We start from the raw sequence: 19,399 nt of genomic DNA, 5'->3' as shown, positions 1-19,399 counted from the left end.
TCTCTAAAATGAGCGTATACACAAGTGGTACATACATTAGAGTCAAGTTTAACCAACTTTAATGATATCACCACATGGTGGCCTAAGGTTACATCCCTTTCACGTTGGTGTTGAGACACTTACTAATGTCCGGGTAGTAAATACCACTCATGTCAACACCCAAGTCAAATAAATAGTCAGACAAATATATTTTCAACTTAGGCTGCTAGTAGGTTAGCAGTAGAAATACAGGCTACTACCAAATATAAAGGCAAATGGCTCCAAAAAGTATTAAAGGGTTTGCTAAGTAATACACAAAATGTACAAATGGAGTTGTTTTACATTTAAAAGCATATTTATCTGTAATTAAAAAGAGCTGTTAGATACAAGAGATGCCTTGCCAAAAGACTTGGCAGCCTCGATATCCTGAGGTAGAGCTCACAATAAATAAATAACTAAATAAAAGAAAGCGAGCTTTTGGACTCGATATAGGGGAAATCAAAGGTAAAAGGAGGCCGAGGAGCGCACACTTTTACCACTGTTTCCTGTAGAGAGAGAAAAAAGGAGGTAAAGTGATTCACTTGAGATGGAAAAAATCTGGCGGCAGTAATGTTGCTGTGCAGCAAGTGACTCAAGGTCTGTGTGTGGCATTCATGCCCTCCTTTCTCTTTTACAAAGGAGGAGTGGGGGTGGCTGGGGTGGGGGCTGAAACGGGACAGAAAAGAGAGAGAGAAAAAGACAGCAACAGAAAAGTAGAGAAAATGAGAGTGACAAAGAGAAACAACGGAAGAAAAAGCGATTTGATGGAGAGAGAAAAAAGAGAGGGAGAAAGAGAGCAAGCAGTGTTGAGCGGCACTATGCTTGAGCAGTCCTTTTGACCAACGAGAGAAGGATTGGGGACCCATTGTTGAAATCCTCATTCCTCACTGTATTGACCGACCTTATCAATGCAGGGTAATCCCGAACAATGGTGAACGCTCCCATAAATTCTCAGTTTGTCGGTCTTGTAGCAAACAAAACAAAAAGTAAATACATTTTAAAAATGCAGGTATGAAAAAAAATGTATATCACCATATTTTTCTTAATTTTGGTCAATACAATATAATTCCAATATCGATTAGAACATAAAAATCACCGACACGCTGCCAACAAGGCCCACAAGGGATATAACTTCTGAATAATCAGTTTGCCAAGTCTACAACTTTCTGCTGTAAAACAATATTACATTTCAGATAGAAAAACGGTACAAGTAAATCAGTATTCAACTTTTATTTGTATTCGTGTACAAACAAGAAACATGACATCACCATCAGTTGAAGTATCAATATCTTGGAACCAACATTAAACTAAGAATTAGCCTGATTATCTTATCCTTGTGTTAATAGATTGTAAAAATGCTTCAGCCACGATGAAGAATATCAAAAGTACTCAGAGTTGCTACATTCTCTCCAGGCAAACTGCCTCAGATGGTGGAAAGATCTGATCTGCTGCGAGGTGGCACAGTTCGCTGCACACTTACAGACAGAATTCATTCATATCGATAGCTGAACCTCTTCCACGCCACTGAATTGGTCTTTTCTCTTAGAATAACTATTTTGTCTGCGTTATTATGACTTGTGAAAGTTCATTCAGTCCTGTTTGTATTGCTAACACTGACCACGTCTGAGGCGAGCCTACTTCTGCTGAGCTCTGGCTGCGTGCCTTTGCTCTACGCGCGGAAGTAACCTGTTGTGTTCTGCTCTTTTTGCTTGGCTTGCCAACAAGGAACTGACAGCACCGCCCCCTAATGAATGTCAGTCAGTGACAAATGCTGGCATAATGTATATCCAAATATCAGAGATGTGTTTAAAAACCATATTCACCATATTTAATGATATTGAATTATTGTCCAGCCCTGTGATAAAGTTTGTAAAATACTTGGCACATATAATACTTTAAAATTTAAGCATTTATTATTTTGTTCACTCGGTGGAAAACATAATTTCATTATGTGGTTGGTTAAACATTTTTCTATGAAAACAAATTTCCCAAAATATTGTATTATTCATAAGAATATTATTTATTCACACAACCTGAGAGGATTTGATTGCAGGAAGAGAAGCTTTAATAAAACCAATGCAAGCCTAGTCGGCTCTCTTCCTGGTAGTGCACGGTGATAATGACCCACATGTAAAGTCCTGCTCTCATTTCCTCAAACATCTTATCCATATTACTCCAGACCAACTACAATGAAAAAGAAAAATCCACCTGTGCGATTGGAGGAAGAAAAAAAAAAAAGAAAAAAGAAAAAAAAAAGAAACCTCTTGGGTCACCAGACGTTTCTTATTCATTACCAGCTATAAAGACGAACAAAGAGAAGGCTTCTAGCCCTTCATCTGCCTCTTCACTCCCTCGCTCCCTCACTCCCTCTGGCTCTTAATGGAGAACAGAGAAGGGGAATCACTCAGTGGCTGAAAAGGTTAAAGTCTAGCCAAGGGCTGGAGTTCTTGCGTCTGCCAGGGGCACCTGAAGAGGGGCAAACATTTACCGGCAAAGAAAAGAGGGGGAGAAAAAAAATCAACAGTCTGCCCGAGAGCGGCAGGGTCCATGGTGAGTGGTGGTGTAGGGCCCTTGGATAGTTTGTCTTGTAATTGAGTCAATTGTTGACCCCTGTTCAGCTCGCCTCGGCAAAACTTGGGAGGAAAAGCCTGCCGAATAATGAATGTTCTCTCTCTCTGGGTCTTCCTCTATCCATCTTCTACTTCTCTTCACTTTCTCTCTTTCTCTTTGCCTTGTTTTCCGTTGTCTCACAGGATACTTGTGCTGTGAGTCAAAGGCAGTCATTTAGGGAGGGGAAGGGAGGGGAAAGTGGGGAGGGGGGGCTGTTCAGGGATCTGCTGAAGCTTACAATCTTCTTTTCACCCCAGATCTTTCTTACCCTCCCCAACACATGCCCTCGCTTCTCTCCTGCATTCTCCCCCTTTTTCATTCCTCCTTTTGTTTGCACCGTGGGATGAATTTTAATCACTCAGCTCTCCACCTCCGATCCCAGTTTCCTCTCATTTTTTTTTCCCCTCTCTTTCCCCAGTCAGGACACTCACTCCCTGTTTCCAGCAACGCAGCACCTTCTCTCCTTACCACCCCACCAGTGACCAGCCCCACGAAAAGATCTGTGAAAACACGTACACAGATATAGCCCTTTGATGACGAGAGGAGGGAGAATTTGTCACTCCAGGTTTAGCACAGGCCAAATGCCTTTTAACTGGGACAAGCAAGAATTACAAGAGAAGATGGGAAAAGATGACAAGAATGAAAACAGGAGGGGGAGCGTTTTGGGGGTGCGGGGGTTGAGGTGGCCAAGACAATGAGAGGAGGGTTGCATTCTGTTTGTGAAGAGCGATCATTTTTAAATGCCTCCTTCATTTGAGAACACTTTGTTTGCACAAGGGCTCTAGTGTTGTGCTCCTATTGTGGTGACTTATCCCGAGGGACGGTGTGAGCCAAGACACTGTTGTCATTCACATTTCACACATCTATTAATTAGCAGGTGCTCTTAACTAGAAAAAGTGTTTAAAAAAAAAAAAAAAAGCTAAGTTAAAAGACATGGAGGAAAAAGAAAATTATCCCGAGTGGAGCAAATTCAAAATTCGCTGAAAATAACACGTAAAATAGACTGAAGAACTAAAAGCTAAATGCCACCAAAGCTGACAAATGGAGGTTTCCTGATCAGCCAAACAGTGACACTTGACGACAGAATTTTTTTTTTTTTTTTAAGAAGGTCCCACAGTCGTTCCTCATTTCCTCTCCAAAGGCTACAAGCGGTCAGACAACACATTTGTCTCGGCCTTACTGCCTGAACCGGCTGAGGGCAAATACATCAACATGAGAGGGTCAGATGATTCTTAAAAACTATTGAAAGAAAAAAAAAAAAATTTAAAGTCAAATGCTGATCTTTGTGGTAAGCACTATCTGATATTTGAGGTGGAAAGTAAATGTGGTAAATTCAAATATTTCATTTGATGAAATGGAGCTTCTGTGACAACTAGCTTCCTTTGCCACAGCAGCAGATTGAGGAAAGGAGTCATGTTTTTGTCAGTAAACTCAGAGTACCCTTTGAGGATGCACCAGGATTTGGTGTGTCATGTAATTTACGAATTCATCTCCATTTCATTAAGAATGGTAATTTTCACTTGAGCGTTTCTAATACTTAATTTTACATTCTACTTAAGCTTAAGTGCACAGTAAACTAAGTTTTATTTGATATGATGCATTTTAGGACTAAACCACAAACAAGCATATAGAGTGATGTTAAAATGTTGATTCCTGAACAGTAATAGTCTGATATTATTATATTAAACCAGCAATATGAAATAGGCAACTTTATATGATCTGTGCTTTTAAGGCTACGCTTAATAATTTTGAAGACAGAACGTAATGTGATTAATGTTAATGCCTGATTATGCTTTTGCAGTCAAGGATTTGAACACATCTTTCTCACTGCACGTTTGTGTGTCTATGAGCAGCCTTAGGACAACGTCAGCGTCCGCTCACTGGAATCATTTACCTCTCTGCAGCATAACCTGAAGGGTGAACCCCCTTTTTCATCCGTTGTTACACACAGAGTCAAATCCTGACTGCCTCTCTCTGCCTCTCTCTGCCTCTCTCTGCCTCTCTCCAGTCCCTCCTTGAGGAGTGTTTGTTAGGAAATCCTGAACAAACCGTGGCTGTTTGTTCTCTCTTTGTCAATGACGGGTTTTTATAGACTTCTACTATTGACAATTGTGTGACTCCCATTGGCCTCACACAAGCTGGATAACGCTGTGCAAATAGGTGTATGTACACACACATTCACTATCCATCCGAAACACGCTCGCAACCTGAGTCCAAATCACCCGATGCACACTGTGGCCAGGGCAGAGAGACCAGCGTAAAATTACAGAAGGTCGAGTACAAAACCATGGGGATCAAAACCCTGCACCCGTCTGGACAGACTTGTAACAAACTTGTGGAACCAGATTTTGTGTTGTTCAGCCACAGACAGTCAACACAGATGTTGTGTGAAGAGGCCAAATCCGAGTGCTTTTTGACAATTTCCTGGGAAATTTTAAATTCACTGATTACTTTACACATTCTCCAACTCTGCCCAATTAGAGATGCGTCATACTGCTTATATCTCAACAGCAAACACAGCGATGAAACACAGCAGCAGTGACCCTGAATCAACACCAGTCGCAGTCATGTAATGTGTCAGCATAAAGTGGTGAAAAAGAGGTTGACAAAAAGCGCGCACACACACACACACACACACACACACAGAGTCTTGAGCAGCGCTTCTCTGTCAATGGAGGAGATCATGGATGCCAGTAGGGGGCTCAGCCTTCAGTACAATAGGCCCCCAACTGAGCCAAGACCCTTAATACCCATACTCCTATTTCACACATCTTTTCAAAGCACCCATACAACCCACATTCACCTCCCCCTGCCACGACACTCCGGCCGCGCTCCGTGATTGCAGCCGAGTGACAATAGCGAGAAAACCCTCAGCGGTGCAACTAGGGGCCATCCAGGGACTCACACAGGGGCCATCAGGACACCTTGTCTTTGTGTATTGGAAGACAATGGGAACATTTCGGGGACAGTAGTAAAAGCTTCCTCTGCCCTGGCAGGGAGCTGTTAAGAATGACTGGGGCATCAAGTGTCAGTGATAAATGGGTCATTATCATCTGATCTAAGGTGAATTGCGGAGCTGATAATGAGTCTCTGTCAAAAATCACAGTAGCCAGTGAGAGCCTGTTATGCTGCCACTCAAATGACTCGTGCAACTGTTTGAGGACAATTGGTGTCAGACAAAGTCCTTTTTGACACCAAAATACCCAGATAATAGAAGTTCATCAGCATTTCAGTAAAGAAATTCTATAATCAATAATATTAAAATAATGTTCATGTCAAGATTCTCCATTCAATTAATAAAAAAAATACTCCTTACAGAACTTTTGGGTGTGATCTGGATAGTGCAGTGACAGACATGCAAACACTTTTCCTATGCCAAATAAATAAATAAATAAATAAATAAATAGATCTTGAAAAAATGAATCGCTGGGAGTGAGAAGGGAAAATATACCTCAATATCCCGGGCAGCTCCGAGGGAATTCTGGCTCAGACCCAAACACTGAAAACAGGGTGAAGAAGGCCGGGCTTTGTGGAGCATTGGTGTCGGGAGCACAGCGAGGGGCATTAGGTAACTAAAAACATGATTTACGTTGGCAAATATGGGACTGTTTTAGGAAAAGAGTATGCTACCTTCTGAAAATAATATTTTTTAAAAGGTAAAAGGACATGATTTAATCTTTAAACCTTGAAAACATATTTTTTTTTCCAAAAGAAATCGGGCCACTGTCTTGCTGAGAAAGCTCATTGGATCACTTCGCTTGGGGCTTTATGGAGCTAACAAACTAGCCTCCAGTCGTGACCTAGCTTAGCTCCAGTAGCCTCTCAACCCGGCTATTGGCCTCCACTCAAGCAGACCCCCTCCTCCATTTACAAGGCCCTTCAGTAGCTGGCTGGTTGCTAGACAATGTGCTTGGTTATGTGGGTTATGTAAAGACCCTCCCGCACACAAAAGCCAATGTGGGTGCCTGTTATGTGCAGCTCTTCAGAGCCCGGGTCAGTTAGCAGAAGAGCTCTGGCTCTAACACTCCAAGTTAAAAACGTTTACTCTTCAGTTTGTTTACTGAGAGGAGAGGAGAGAAGGAAAGAAGGAGAGAAGAGGAGGAAGGGAAAAGAGGAGAGCAAAGGAAAGGAAAGGAAAGGAGGGGAGGAAAGGCCAGTGAATTATCTTCTACTTGCTAATTTCACTTCCTCCAGATCACAAACATCACTTGGCTGAGGTTAAACAACCCCCTTGTTGACCTGAGGGTGTATTAGGTTTACCTTATTGTGTTTGTCGAATGTAAAACAATTGGTCATTTTAAGTGTTGTCTTCTGTCTGACAAATTGTTCGGTTACTGTTACACAAAGGTCACGGTAGTCTCACTGTGTTGGAAAGAGACTTTCAACAACACACAACGCTGAACTGAATGTTGTCAAATGAAATGCGACAGCAGCACAATGTGAGACATGCAGAAAAAAAAAGCTGTGCAGTTTAGCAAACTGAGTCACAAGGGTTAATTTGTTTGTTTTGGAAGTCCCTCTTTTGTTATATCTCTAAAAAAAGTATTCAAAAAATAAATTCCAAAAAAATTATTAATCAGAGAGGGAAATAAACACACCTGTCTCTGTGTGCCAAGGTGACAACAGACAGCAAGACGTGGTGGTAAGCCACACACCTCAAAAACACCACCAGTGTGCTCTGATGGCCAGCCAGCAAGGGAAGAAGTACCGAGGTAAAGCAAGCTGTTATAAAAAGCTCACCATAAAGACGTACTGCCTACAAAAAAAAAAAAAAAAATACACACAGATCCCGCTGATGTTTGTGTACCACAGACTGTCTCCTAACATGCTGCCTGTGAGTGATCAGGCCTGATGGGGAACCAAATAAACATGCCAGTGACTGCGTGCAATCACAGAACTGAACAAGTCGGTTTCAAGAAAACCAACAGGATTAACTTTCTAACAGCACATAGAATATGTTAATGTGAGGACTTTTCAGCAAGAGCACCACAATAAGGCCTGCTGATGAAAGTGATTTATTACAGGTTTCAATTAGAAAGGATTAAAAACAAAAAGGTATAACTATTAGCTGCCATTTCTAAACTAAAAGACAGAAAGAACTAAATATTTAATCAATCAAAAAAAATTAGTTCTTAGAAGCATGAGCAAAATAATCGTTGCAGCTGTAGTCAATACTTGCTGCAAGAGACCTGGATCTTTACAATGCAAAATTTTAATCTAAAACCTTAAATTAGGTTCGGGATTATTTGAGTGCAGGTTTGACTGCTTAACGACATCTTGTGAGTCATGCACTTTTTCTGTTTATCTCATGTAGGCGAATTAATAGTTGCACAGTAGTAAAAAGTCCTGCTTATGTGGAAGCAGTATCATGTGTACTGCAACTAGAGACAGTAAATGTTTTACAGCATTGTTTAATTTAAAAGATTTTCCACTGCCATCCCAGAGATTAAACTCACTAAGTTGTGTTAGGCAACCTGAGACCAACCTGGGCCACGGTCATCTACTAATTGAATCTTTTTTACCATGTCCTAGACAGTCAGCTCCGCCCACAGAGAGTAAACACTCATATCGCTCAACATCTACACACACACACACACACACACACACACACACACACACACACACACACACACACACACACACACACACACACACACACACACACACACACACACACACACACACACACACACACACACACGAGGACAACCAGGACACTCACAGACATATCAGCACTTACATGCAGACACTCACTCTGACACCCAATCAGCCTCACACAAACTCAGTCTGACAAGCTGGAGCATGTGTGAGAGAGCTCATTGGCTGGAAACAGACATCCCGCTGCCCCCAGGCTTGGCTCTATCCCACAGGAAGCTGGAGTGTGAGCTGGGACACACAAGATGACGGAGGGGGGAGGAGGGCTGGGCCAGCCACAAGGACTGAGCTAGCCATTGAGTTGAACTTTGTGTGTGATTATATTGTTAATTTGCACGAACCACTCAAATTACTTAAATGTTGATTTCAAGAAATTGTTGAACATGAAATGAAAGCAACAGATGTCTATCATGTATCATGTCTCTGGCACTCAACCTCAGGTGTGGGAGGTCCGCCAAACCATCAGGATGCGGTTGTCAGTATTTTGTTCTGCTCCACTCGCAACCTTGCGTCATTTTAAGAGGAACAAACAAGAGAACAAGAAGGGAACAGACCTAACGAACGAATGCAGCCTGTAAGCATAAAAAGTTTTATTTCCCACTCAGGTCTACAGAGTTGACCAGACTGGGAGAATAATCGATGATAAAACTGATGCCCCTTTCATGTCTGTGCTGTAAATGTGAAGTTATTTCCCCCAGCAGCCTAACTTAGCTTAACAAAGACTATCTCTTGGCCTGAGACCATAATAACACATTTCTTAGTAAATTGATACTTGTTGCGCTGCTGTCTTGTATCACATATCCCACAATATATACACAAAGTTTGACAGGACTTGTACTTTGTTAGGTTCTTTCTCAACCCTAAACCTTACCCATCTAATGCACAGCAAATAACAAAGCAGCGTCATATGACTGTATTATCTCCACTCTAACAATTCTCTCCTCTCTCATTACTCTTAAACTTTTCAAAGAAGACATTTTGAATCTTGCAAACTAAAAGTCTAATGTATAAGAAATTAGCTGCAGCCCGCTGAGTCTGAGACATTCTGAACACACTTGAAATAGATATTTCCACATGACATGATATATCTGCTGACTCTCCTCTCCACTACTGGGGCTACCGTTACATTAATAATCAGCTCAGAGTTGTAATTTGTGGCCACAGTGGCCTCTGGTCAGATACGTTAAGAAAAATATTTTATACAAAGTTCTTCAAGCACAACAAAAACATTCAGCTAATCACCAACAACTTCCTTCCTTGTTCCACCTCCACATCTTGGAACCTTCGCCCACTGTACGCCAAAGCAAATGCACACACACACGCACACAACGCCTGGCAGTTGCACAGACACGCATTAAACACACAAGTGCTCACCACATTTCAGCTCCACAGCTGGAGAAGAAGACAAGAGTTGATAAATAACTCCTTTGATTTGGATCCAGTGCCTTTCACTGTTTGAACCTCTGAACATCCACCAATTGTTCTCTGCAGTGTGACAAATTTCAGATTATATCCCAAATGAAGAGCTGCTCTTACCACACTGAGAACTTAAAGGCGACATGCTATCGGTGTGTCAGCACACCAGGGCCTTTAATGGGTTACAGGTGCCTGCTAATAAGGGCCAATAAATGCGCCACAGCAGAACAACTGCCTGTCCCATCCTGAGGAGAAATAACAGGAACACCGGGATTCTCACTTCTGGGGAAATAATCAGCAGTCGGGAAAGTCTGACAAAGTCACAACCTGCTAAAGAGTCATCACCTTAGGAAGCCGTTTGGTTGCGTTAATCAGATCTGAATAGAAATTATGGATGATTGGGATCAACGAATAAGTGTAAACCGTGTTAACATATCTTTTAATAAGACTATTCAAAGGCACGAAAATGTTCAAGTCTGAAATTTTATTCAAATTCAAGCACATATAATCTCAATCAATGCAAGCAGATTAACCTAAACTTAACCTTATGCGAGTAATCATTTTCACTCTCCCTTAAACTCTTCCTGTGCTGACTGAATACTTGAATTTTTGGAATGATCTCTAGCAAAAGGTTTCATTATTTATACTCCACAATTAATATATTTCTCCTCAAAGCAGACCAGAGGCGGTAAAATTATAAGCAGATTGGTTACAGGAAGGTTTCTATATTTTTTAGGGGCTTCATTGACTGGATGTGAATGGGGAAAATTACCCTGACCATGGCAGTGTTTTTCATCCATTCACTATTTTTCAGTGTGGTGAGGGAGCTGGAGCCTTTCCCATCATGCACTGGGCAAAAGGCAGGGAACCACCTGGCACAGGTTGCCGCTCCATCACCGTGTGAACGCACAGTGCTGTACTCTGTGTGAAAAGAAAAGTGAGCGTGGATCCCTGTTGGCCTTCTGTGTATTCAACTGAGTCTGGTCCCATAAGCCCAGCATAAATGCCCAGCATGGTACCTCGATCCTCCCCGCAGTCCAACGAACAAGAAGCACACTCTCACAGCCTCTTCCTTTGACTGTACGCTGCCCTCGCTCTGTCTCTTCCCGACACTCACAGAAAGACAGCGTGTCTCCCCCACCAGTTACTCTTCCGTTGTCTCACGCTCTCCTCAAACTTCCAGCAGGTGCGTTACTGTCTGAGCTCCTATCCCACAGGCTCAAACCCTTTTGCACTCCTTCCCCACCCCTAGAATAAAGACATTGACGAGGACAAGAGGGGCATCAGGAGAAAGAAGTACAGGAGGAGGAGGACAACAGCCCAGGACCTGAAAAAACAACAGCTGCGACAGCCGTATTGTCATTCCAACATTTGTTTCATGCTGAGTGCAGCAGCAGGTCGCTTCACCGCATGGGAGCCACAGATTCAATGCCATGAGAAAATGAAAATCTGTCATTTAAAAGCACGCAATTTAACAACTTTTTTTTTTAATTGTCATTTTGTGATGAAAAGGGAACACTATCCAGGTACAAATGGCCACTAAGCAGTTTAATATCAATATTTACCCCCTCTCCATTTATGCTGAAACTCTGCGGTAACCATACATTCCACTCACACAGAAGCTCTCCTCAGCAGAACCAACATGGTGTGAAACACACCTGCATCCATCCAGTCACAACATGTAGGTGAGCCATTTCTGCTGGTCCTCTCCAGGAGAAAATGACCTGCAGGGAGCTTTGTGTGTGGCCAAAAACAGTGGCTACTGATGCTGGAGAAACATCAAACTGTCTTTAGGAGTTTAACATCAGGAACAGTGTTAAACTGCCAGCTGTGCCGCCGTGTCACCCCACTCCGCGTGACATTTTCTCAAATTGGTAAAATGCATATTAACCTCAAATTCATGTGCAACCACACGACATATCTGAGGGAATACAGTATTCTAGGTGGCTTTTTAAACTTCGGCTGCTCCTATACATAGTATGTTTTACCACACACACACACACACACACACACTATAATCATGTGTCTTTTTTTTTTTTTTTTTTTTTTTTCTGGCTCTCTTTCTGTCAGTTATTGGCTACCAGGAAGCGTAGGCCGTCCCCATGTAATTAATGGGCACAATTATGTAATTGAGGAGTGGTCTGCAGTTTGCTGCAAATAGGACCAGATGTCCCCGTCGGCCTGCCAGTCAAGAAATCCTGCTGTTCTGATCACTTACAGTGGGGTCAGCGTCTGTACCAGGACCTTGCTCGCCCCTACGCAGTAACCCAGACCCTCTTTTCTTTCTCTTGTAAATAAAGATTTAATGGTTTACAAGCCTTCCAATAACCATAATACCTTCAGAACAAATTAGCTGGCAGAGCAGCCAGACACACAGACTGGAATGAACCATGACCGCTCAGAAGAAGTACACCCACATGCATACCCACCCCCACACACACGCACACACTTTGTGTTTGTTGGTTTTGACTTCAAAGATAATGTGTATTTTACTTTTTTTTTTTTTTTTAAGAATACACATTAAAGCTTTAGCACGATGTGAAATCTGAAAATAAATTACCCATCTTCACACTACGTGTTTACTTCACTCTGGCTGGCCCCTTATTGTTGTAGTGTGTATGCATGCATGGGTGTGTGTGTATCAGCACATTATCGTGGTGAACCAGCCTCTAAATTTGAGCTGATTTACATGCTGCTTATGTCACCCTCTGTGCTCAGTGCTGTGCTGTTGCTGCTGCAAGGAAAACCTCTTTGTTCTCTAACGTTAGAGAGATTCAGCACTAAACGGCTCTTTAAGGGGGACACAACGTGAGGAAGAAATTCAAGAAACAAGATTACCAAATATTGAAGATTTCGTTTCACCAAAGCCAAAATCAGACATCTTGAGAAATGGGAGGGGGGATATTTTTATATATTTGATTTCATTTTAAGATGCCACCACTGGGCAAATGCACCATGAGCATCCTATATCCAGGACTGAACAGAGCTTCATGGACGGTTGCTGAGCGAGGCAACTCTCCTTCATCCTAAACATCAGGGAATCTATTGGAAGGCAAGATGTGGGTCCGGATCTTTCTCATGCTGAGCAAAACAAACAGTCATTGCTGGCACAAAATACAGAGAAGCCAGAATTATGCCTTATCTGATCCAAGTTCTTGCGTTGAGATGTGAACTGTCTCTGGCATTTCTCGGGCACAAACTACGTCTTGGAGGAAATCAGTTTTAAGCTGGAATTTCCTTAACCTTGATATGAAGTACAATTTTGCAAAAGAAGAAGAGAAAATAAAAACTCCCATAATGATTTCTCCCACGTGAAAATGAATGTGTGCTCCCAAACAAGTTATGTTGGAGCTTTTTCGCTGCACTAAAAAACAAGAAGGGCATTATTAAAATCAAAAATACTATCAAACACAGCCACACTGAGGTTGCTCAATAAGTGTAGTTCCGTCAGTCAGGACGGTTGAGTTGTAAATGTGTTCCAGCAGGAAAAGCCAAGCTTCAGAGCAAGGCGAGCAGTCTGGAGTCGGCAACTTTCCCCTGCTCTAGCTAGCGCACCGCCCTCCCTGCAGCCCACCCAAGAAGCAGCCCATGGGCATAAATTTGAGAGCCTGACTCGCTGTGGATTTAAAACAATCTGAATCTCTCTCTCTCTCTCTCTCTCTCTCTACTCTCTCCTCCACATTCACTGAAATGTTTCTCTCATCCTTTTACTCTTTCTGCCCTGCTTTCCTTTCCAACAAATTCCACTGTTAATGAAAATGGAAAGTTCTTTCTCATAGTGTGCCAATAATATTATTTTGCTTATAGCTTAATTAAGTTATGCAGCAAATCTATTTCTCTGTTAGTGTATAGTGTCCATAAAGGATTCTTCTTCCTCTATTCCATAAAAGAGACTTCAGCAAATATTTATTGAAACAAAGTTAATTACATATCACCAAACTCAACCTTTTGATAGTTTGTTTTTCCCTGAAGGGAATTATTTTGTTGAAACAACTTCAGCACAAAGGAGACTGCTAGTTTCCATTCATGTTTTATGGCAGTGGACCACAGGGGACACAACTGTAAGCAATATTTGATCTTGCAAGGACACATCCAGTTCGGGAACTTCAGAAACCCAATAAAACAAGCGCACCACGTCACATTTCATGTGATGTAGATCCCTGCAGTCAAAATATGTTTGCTTTGGTTGCAGAAACTTCGCTTTGACAGAGGATTTATCTTTCAGGGTTGTTTTTTTTTTCTCTACCGGAAAAAAACCAACAGATGGAAATTATAAATTAAAATGAAGGTGCAGAGTTTTCTGTGAATCACCAGCGACTTTCCATACAGATACCGAAGACTGATCAAAGCTCTCTGCAAGACTGAACGTCATGTCAGATCTGCTCTAGCAAATATGATGCTGTTTGACTGAGGGTGCAGTTACCTTTGACCCACAGCAGATTCATGTCAGTGTATCAGTGACGGCTCGGCCTGCATTTGGCTTGCAGTGATAGTAAGTCATGTGCATGTGTCACCGCCCTGCGTCCTTGCATGCGGACCGACTTCCTGTTATGGCATCTGATCCGGTTAACGTGGCATCAGCAAACCTCTCTAGCTTCTCTCAACTGTCACTCATTTACAGAGCTGGGAAAGAAGAGCAGAAAAGATCCACCAGAGGAAAAAGAATGAGAAGGCTGGGCTCCAAAGAAATAAAGGAGGGAGATTTGCAGGGACCTGGAAACATAGGGAAGAAAAGTAACAAAAAATAAGCACATAAACCAAACTGAATGAAATTTTATCTTTCTTTGTGCGTCTGGAAGACTGACCACAGTCTTTTCTCATAAATATACAAGATGAAGCCACATTACCAATATGGTGTGGGTCATCCATTGTTTCAAATGTTGCTTTTGTAACTCTGTAAACATGGAACACGCTGATAGGCCCTTCAATATAAATAAAAGCATATACAGTTGGATTTTTTTCAGAATATTGAGCAACAGCTTTTTACACACAACGAATGTAAAAGTCGGTGTCAGCGAGAGTATGCTCTTTCGACCTTCGCCAGATCGTTACATGGTCACTGAGCCTCTGGGGCCAATCGTGCACCAAGACTGAAAATCAAAACTCTTGCTGACTGAAATCGGTCCATAACATCATCTGGCAAAAAATTAACAGATTTACAAAGTGGTATCAAATTATTGGGCACATGTATTTTCTCCTGAATATTTCTGGTATAAATCCTTATATTAAATTTTACATTGTATTATATCAGGATCGTTAAATCATAGCCAAACCACAGATTTTTGTATTGGTACCGAATTAGGATAGCCATCTGTATCCAAAGTTGATGACTGATTCAGCGTCCAGTACAAATAAACTAAATAAAATAGAAGTCATCATCCATCTTCTGCATCTACAACTCATCATGAACTGCTCAGGATGGCTTCAGACATTTCAATCCAGATGTATGCTGTATGTATTAAGAAGAGTGTGTGTGGTATGTGAAACTGCGAGTTGCCCAAGAACATCTGCCAAGCCAAGAGTCTTGGGATGTTATCTCATCTCAGATAGCAGTGTTGTTGTCCAGAGGCCTCATCATAAACACACGCAACATGAATGTGCCTCTGCACTCTTTCTGAACCAAGCCGCCTTCTCACCGTCTCCTCTTCCCGTTTTACAGAAGTCGGAAACGATTATTCCAGCAGTAAAATGTTATGGCTTATCAAATAAAATGCTGCTGGAAATTTTGTGACATGCATTAAAATTGCTAAGTAGGAGTAATCTAACTCCTTAACAGGCTGAAATTAAAATGAGATTAGAGTTTGGTTGGAAGGGGAAGAAAGAAAACTGGAGGCTCCTGATTCTTTCTCTCTTTTCTCTTGTGCTTCATGACCTCATCATATCTCACAACACCTCCTTCCCTGCACAGCATAAGGGAAACACTGGTCTTGGCGGCTTTCTTTTCATTGTGACATCCGCCAATGAGACGTCAGAGACCCAGGGAGTGAGGAGGGTGACTGTCATCGAGACATCGAGTTGTAATTAAACTGATGATGGCAGCACTCGAGTTCACTGTGGCCATGGCAACATGGTGAAATAATAAACACCGCCTCCTCTTCACTTTCTGCCTGCCGACATGACAGCACGCCATGAGTCATCAGCGGCTGAGAACACACACATAGAAGCGAACACACAGCCAAAGACGCACACACAGACATATGCACGCGCACGCACACCCACAACACATTATAAATTACATTACCTTAAATTACACACAATATAGACAAATTTTTACATGAATTAACTACTTAGACAGCAGGAGGTTTCAAACTTGTGGGGTTTGTTTTGTTTTTTTAATTAATTATGTCACCACTTGGTCTGAGTTGAAACTTGCAGCAGTTCGACTTTCTTTCACCTTATGCAACATGTTGGGTTGTTGTGCATACAAAAGTTATTCACAGTCTCACCTGGATCTTATTAGCATTGGTTTGATTTCTAATATCAACCACATGAGATGACAGCTAACAGTTTGCATGCCTTACTGCTTTACGCACGCACACACGCAAATTGATCAAAAACTGCCACCCCCATTCAAAGGAGGAGAAGGGACAATGGGGAAAGGATCAACTTTGCTTTTTACTCTTAGTATGATGATGATCACACACACAAAAACACTCAATTTACTGTAAAACAACCACACATCTGCCGTCCCACAACTTTTTTTTTTTTTAAACCACGTGTGACTTCGCCTCTCTCTTCTTTTATTATGGTGAGGACTTGGGCTAATGTGCTACCCCTCCCAAAACCAGGACAACATCCTACCACCTCATTTTCAGATGGGTTTTGTAGAGGTTAATCGTAGAATTCATATTTTATGAAATGCTAATGTTCTGTTCAAAGTAGCGCCTTGTTTCATGACGCCGCGCTTCATTCTCAACAGTAGCTGAGCCAGTTTAAACTTTGATTCAGCCAACCTTTCTTTTCTTTTTTTCCTCCTTTCTGCAGAATCATCTATCGTATAACTCTCTTTGGAAATAAAGGGCTAATATGGGATGTGATGAGTGTCTGTCAGCTGCTTACACACTCAATGGATTTACAACAAAGATTATCATGGTTGCACTATGCAAAAACCTTCAGCTAGAACGTAGTATTCATTTAGAAATAGAAAACTTTGGCATGGAGTGTTTAATCAAACACATCCAACCTCCCTTTCTTTGCTTTGAAGTGTTGCTACAGATTTTTAATCTCCACTGCAGCAATTTGTCAGATACGCCTTATAATGGGTGGGAAAAGTCCAAGTGAGCCCAAACAATGATTTTCATAAAATTTCCCATGACTGCAACATTTCCCTTTTATATAATGAGTTCCCTTTGGGTAAAGCAATTCAAGTGTCTAATGCCTTTGCCCTCTCGTGTCAGCCAGCTACTTAATAACAGCCCCCTTATTCCTCTGTCTCATTTCCGCATCATTTGATATTTAAAATGACTATTTCCAGGATGAGGCATCTCATGAAATCATCAGTGTGATCTGACTGCATCCAGCAGTGGATGGAGACTATCTCCTATCATCCATGATAGGATTGTCCTCTTGTTGAGACATGGCTAAGACGGCCCCAGTGGGATAAAGTTTGGCTCACTGATAATCAAAACAAGCATGACAAAATCAATTCGCTCTGGTCTTAATGAACAGTGTCCATGTCAGTGAATGACAACACACACAAAGTGAATGAAGCTTTGCAAAAAATTGAAAACGGCACAAACTCGAACCGATGAACCAAAATAACCCTAAAATACCAGACCCTGACATCAGCAAGCCAAGGCCTCTTCATGGGCCTTGAAGCAGAGCAGCAAAACTGGAAGATGAAGGGAGAGTAGACTTGCAGGGGATAAAGACAGAAAAGGGTATGTAAGTGTGTAGTTGTGCATGTGTGTCCTTTAGAGCATCCCAAGGCCTCTTCACTGATCGACTCTGCACTGTGAGCCTACACGGTTTTAGCCCGGGCCGGCTCAGACAGACAGCTGCTATTAAACCCTGATTGTTTCAGGTTCACAGGGTGTGAAAGGGTCTGATTGAGGGGCTGTGATCCCAATGAGGGTGGTCTTTCTCCCCCCTCTCCCTCCCCCTAACTTCCCTCTTTCTGGAAGGTGGGAGTGGAGGAGTAGAAGTGTTGGTGGGGGGGGTTACAGGCATCACGTGACGCATGTTTCTTGCTGAGCAGACCAAAATGGAATCTGGACAAAAACACACCACTTGTTGCTGCCAGCCTCTCGGTACGTGTTTGTCACGTGATGACACAGCAGAAGTAAAAATATATTTGTGCACATTAATACGAAAGAGACGTTTTCAGATTCTCAATTTAACTATCACAGCTAAAGTCCATTCAGAGCACACATTAAACACACTGGACTTAAAGAAGACGGAAAAAGTCGACTGTAATCAGCCCAATTGAGACTTATCACTGCTCTGATAAACCGTGATATACCAGATCAGCCCTCTTCCTGTATGGTCTATTTGTTTAAGGGCATTCCCATTCAGGAGCCTTTTGGCCTTAACAAACTTGATAAAGACCAGGGAGGGCGAGGAAGCTCCCCTGCTGAGCTTTTCACACGTGGCTAGAGGACAAGTGCACTTTCCTCCCTCGAAACTCTCCCGTCTCAACCTTGAGAAAGTCCTGAGTGCATCTCTGGATTTTCTATATTTAAAAAAAATCCTCAGTCCACATTACACTTAAATTTTACTTGATTATAATCCCTGTTTTCCTGTCTAAAGCGCTTACATACGAGGTTCTCACAAAGTCAACATTAAAGCGTTGAGTTATCAACGTCTTTGTCCAGTGCCATGAGTTTAAAAAGGAAACTGTTAGTATAGTAGCTCAAGCACAAGCCACGTTTCCACTTCAAACTAAATAAACCCAAATAAGTATTGTCTTTTTCTCTCATGCATTTGAAGATGTATAACAACCTCTGTGATTTACAAATACACAATACTTTCCGTGTGTGCGTAAATACTGTTTAGGAAGCTTGTAGGTTTGTGTGCTTAGCACTTCTCACTGTCACTTTGGAATAAATAAGTGTTGGCTCCTCTATTGAATCCAGTGTTGACGCTCTTCAGTCCAGAGTCACTACATGAGGACCAGCGGCCTAATCTTGCCACATTAACAGCTACACTCACTTCTTACAGAGATAATTAGATTACATACAATAATCTATCCCAGATTAGAGGCTGATTATGGAAGGCTTCAATGCATGAAAGAGGCAAAAGAAATGATTTTTGATTTAAAGCTAAAGAACCAGCCAACACATTTTAAGAAGCGCCAGACATTTTTCAGGGAGTTAATGGGGCATTTACAGAAGCTTTTTCACTCCTAAAGCCAAACACACACACATTTTTATAGATTCTGTTGTTTTATGGGTGTCCTCACAGAAACTCACATTTGGAAAAGATATTGGCACCTCAAGCATTTCAGGTTACAAGAAACAGCTGTTCTCGGGTGGCCCTGCCACCCTTATCTGTGCCAGATGATTTTAAACTAAACTGGCAGTCAAACCCCCACCACAAGGACTTCCTCAGACATGGAGGCATACGGGCCGAAAAACTTGCAATTTCTCAGCACCGAAGTTGGAAAAACCAATGTGCATGAGCCCACACAGACAGAAAACACGCTACTTTTGCACTGTGAAGGAACCAACTCAGTGAGTGACTCCACAAAAAGCATTTCGCT

At 42.0% G+C, this 19,399-nt stretch overlaps 1 protein-coding gene across 1 annotated transcript in view; it reads right to left on the bottom strand.

Moving 5' to 3' along the window:
- Positions 1 to 19,399, bottom strand: part of gli1 (GLI family zinc finger 1) — a 44,261-nt gene that overhangs the window by 24,180 nt on the left and 682 nt on the right. The window lies entirely within an intron of this gene.

The sequence above is a fragment of the Echeneis naucrates genome, chromosome 5, assembly GCF_900963305.1.
Source record: "Echeneis naucrates chromosome 5, fEcheNa1.1, whole genome shotgun sequence".
Taxonomy (NCBI): domain Eukaryota; kingdom Metazoa; phylum Chordata; class Actinopteri; order Carangiformes; family Echeneidae; genus Echeneis; species Echeneis naucrates.
This window is presented reverse-complemented; position numbering and strand designations above follow the sequence as displayed.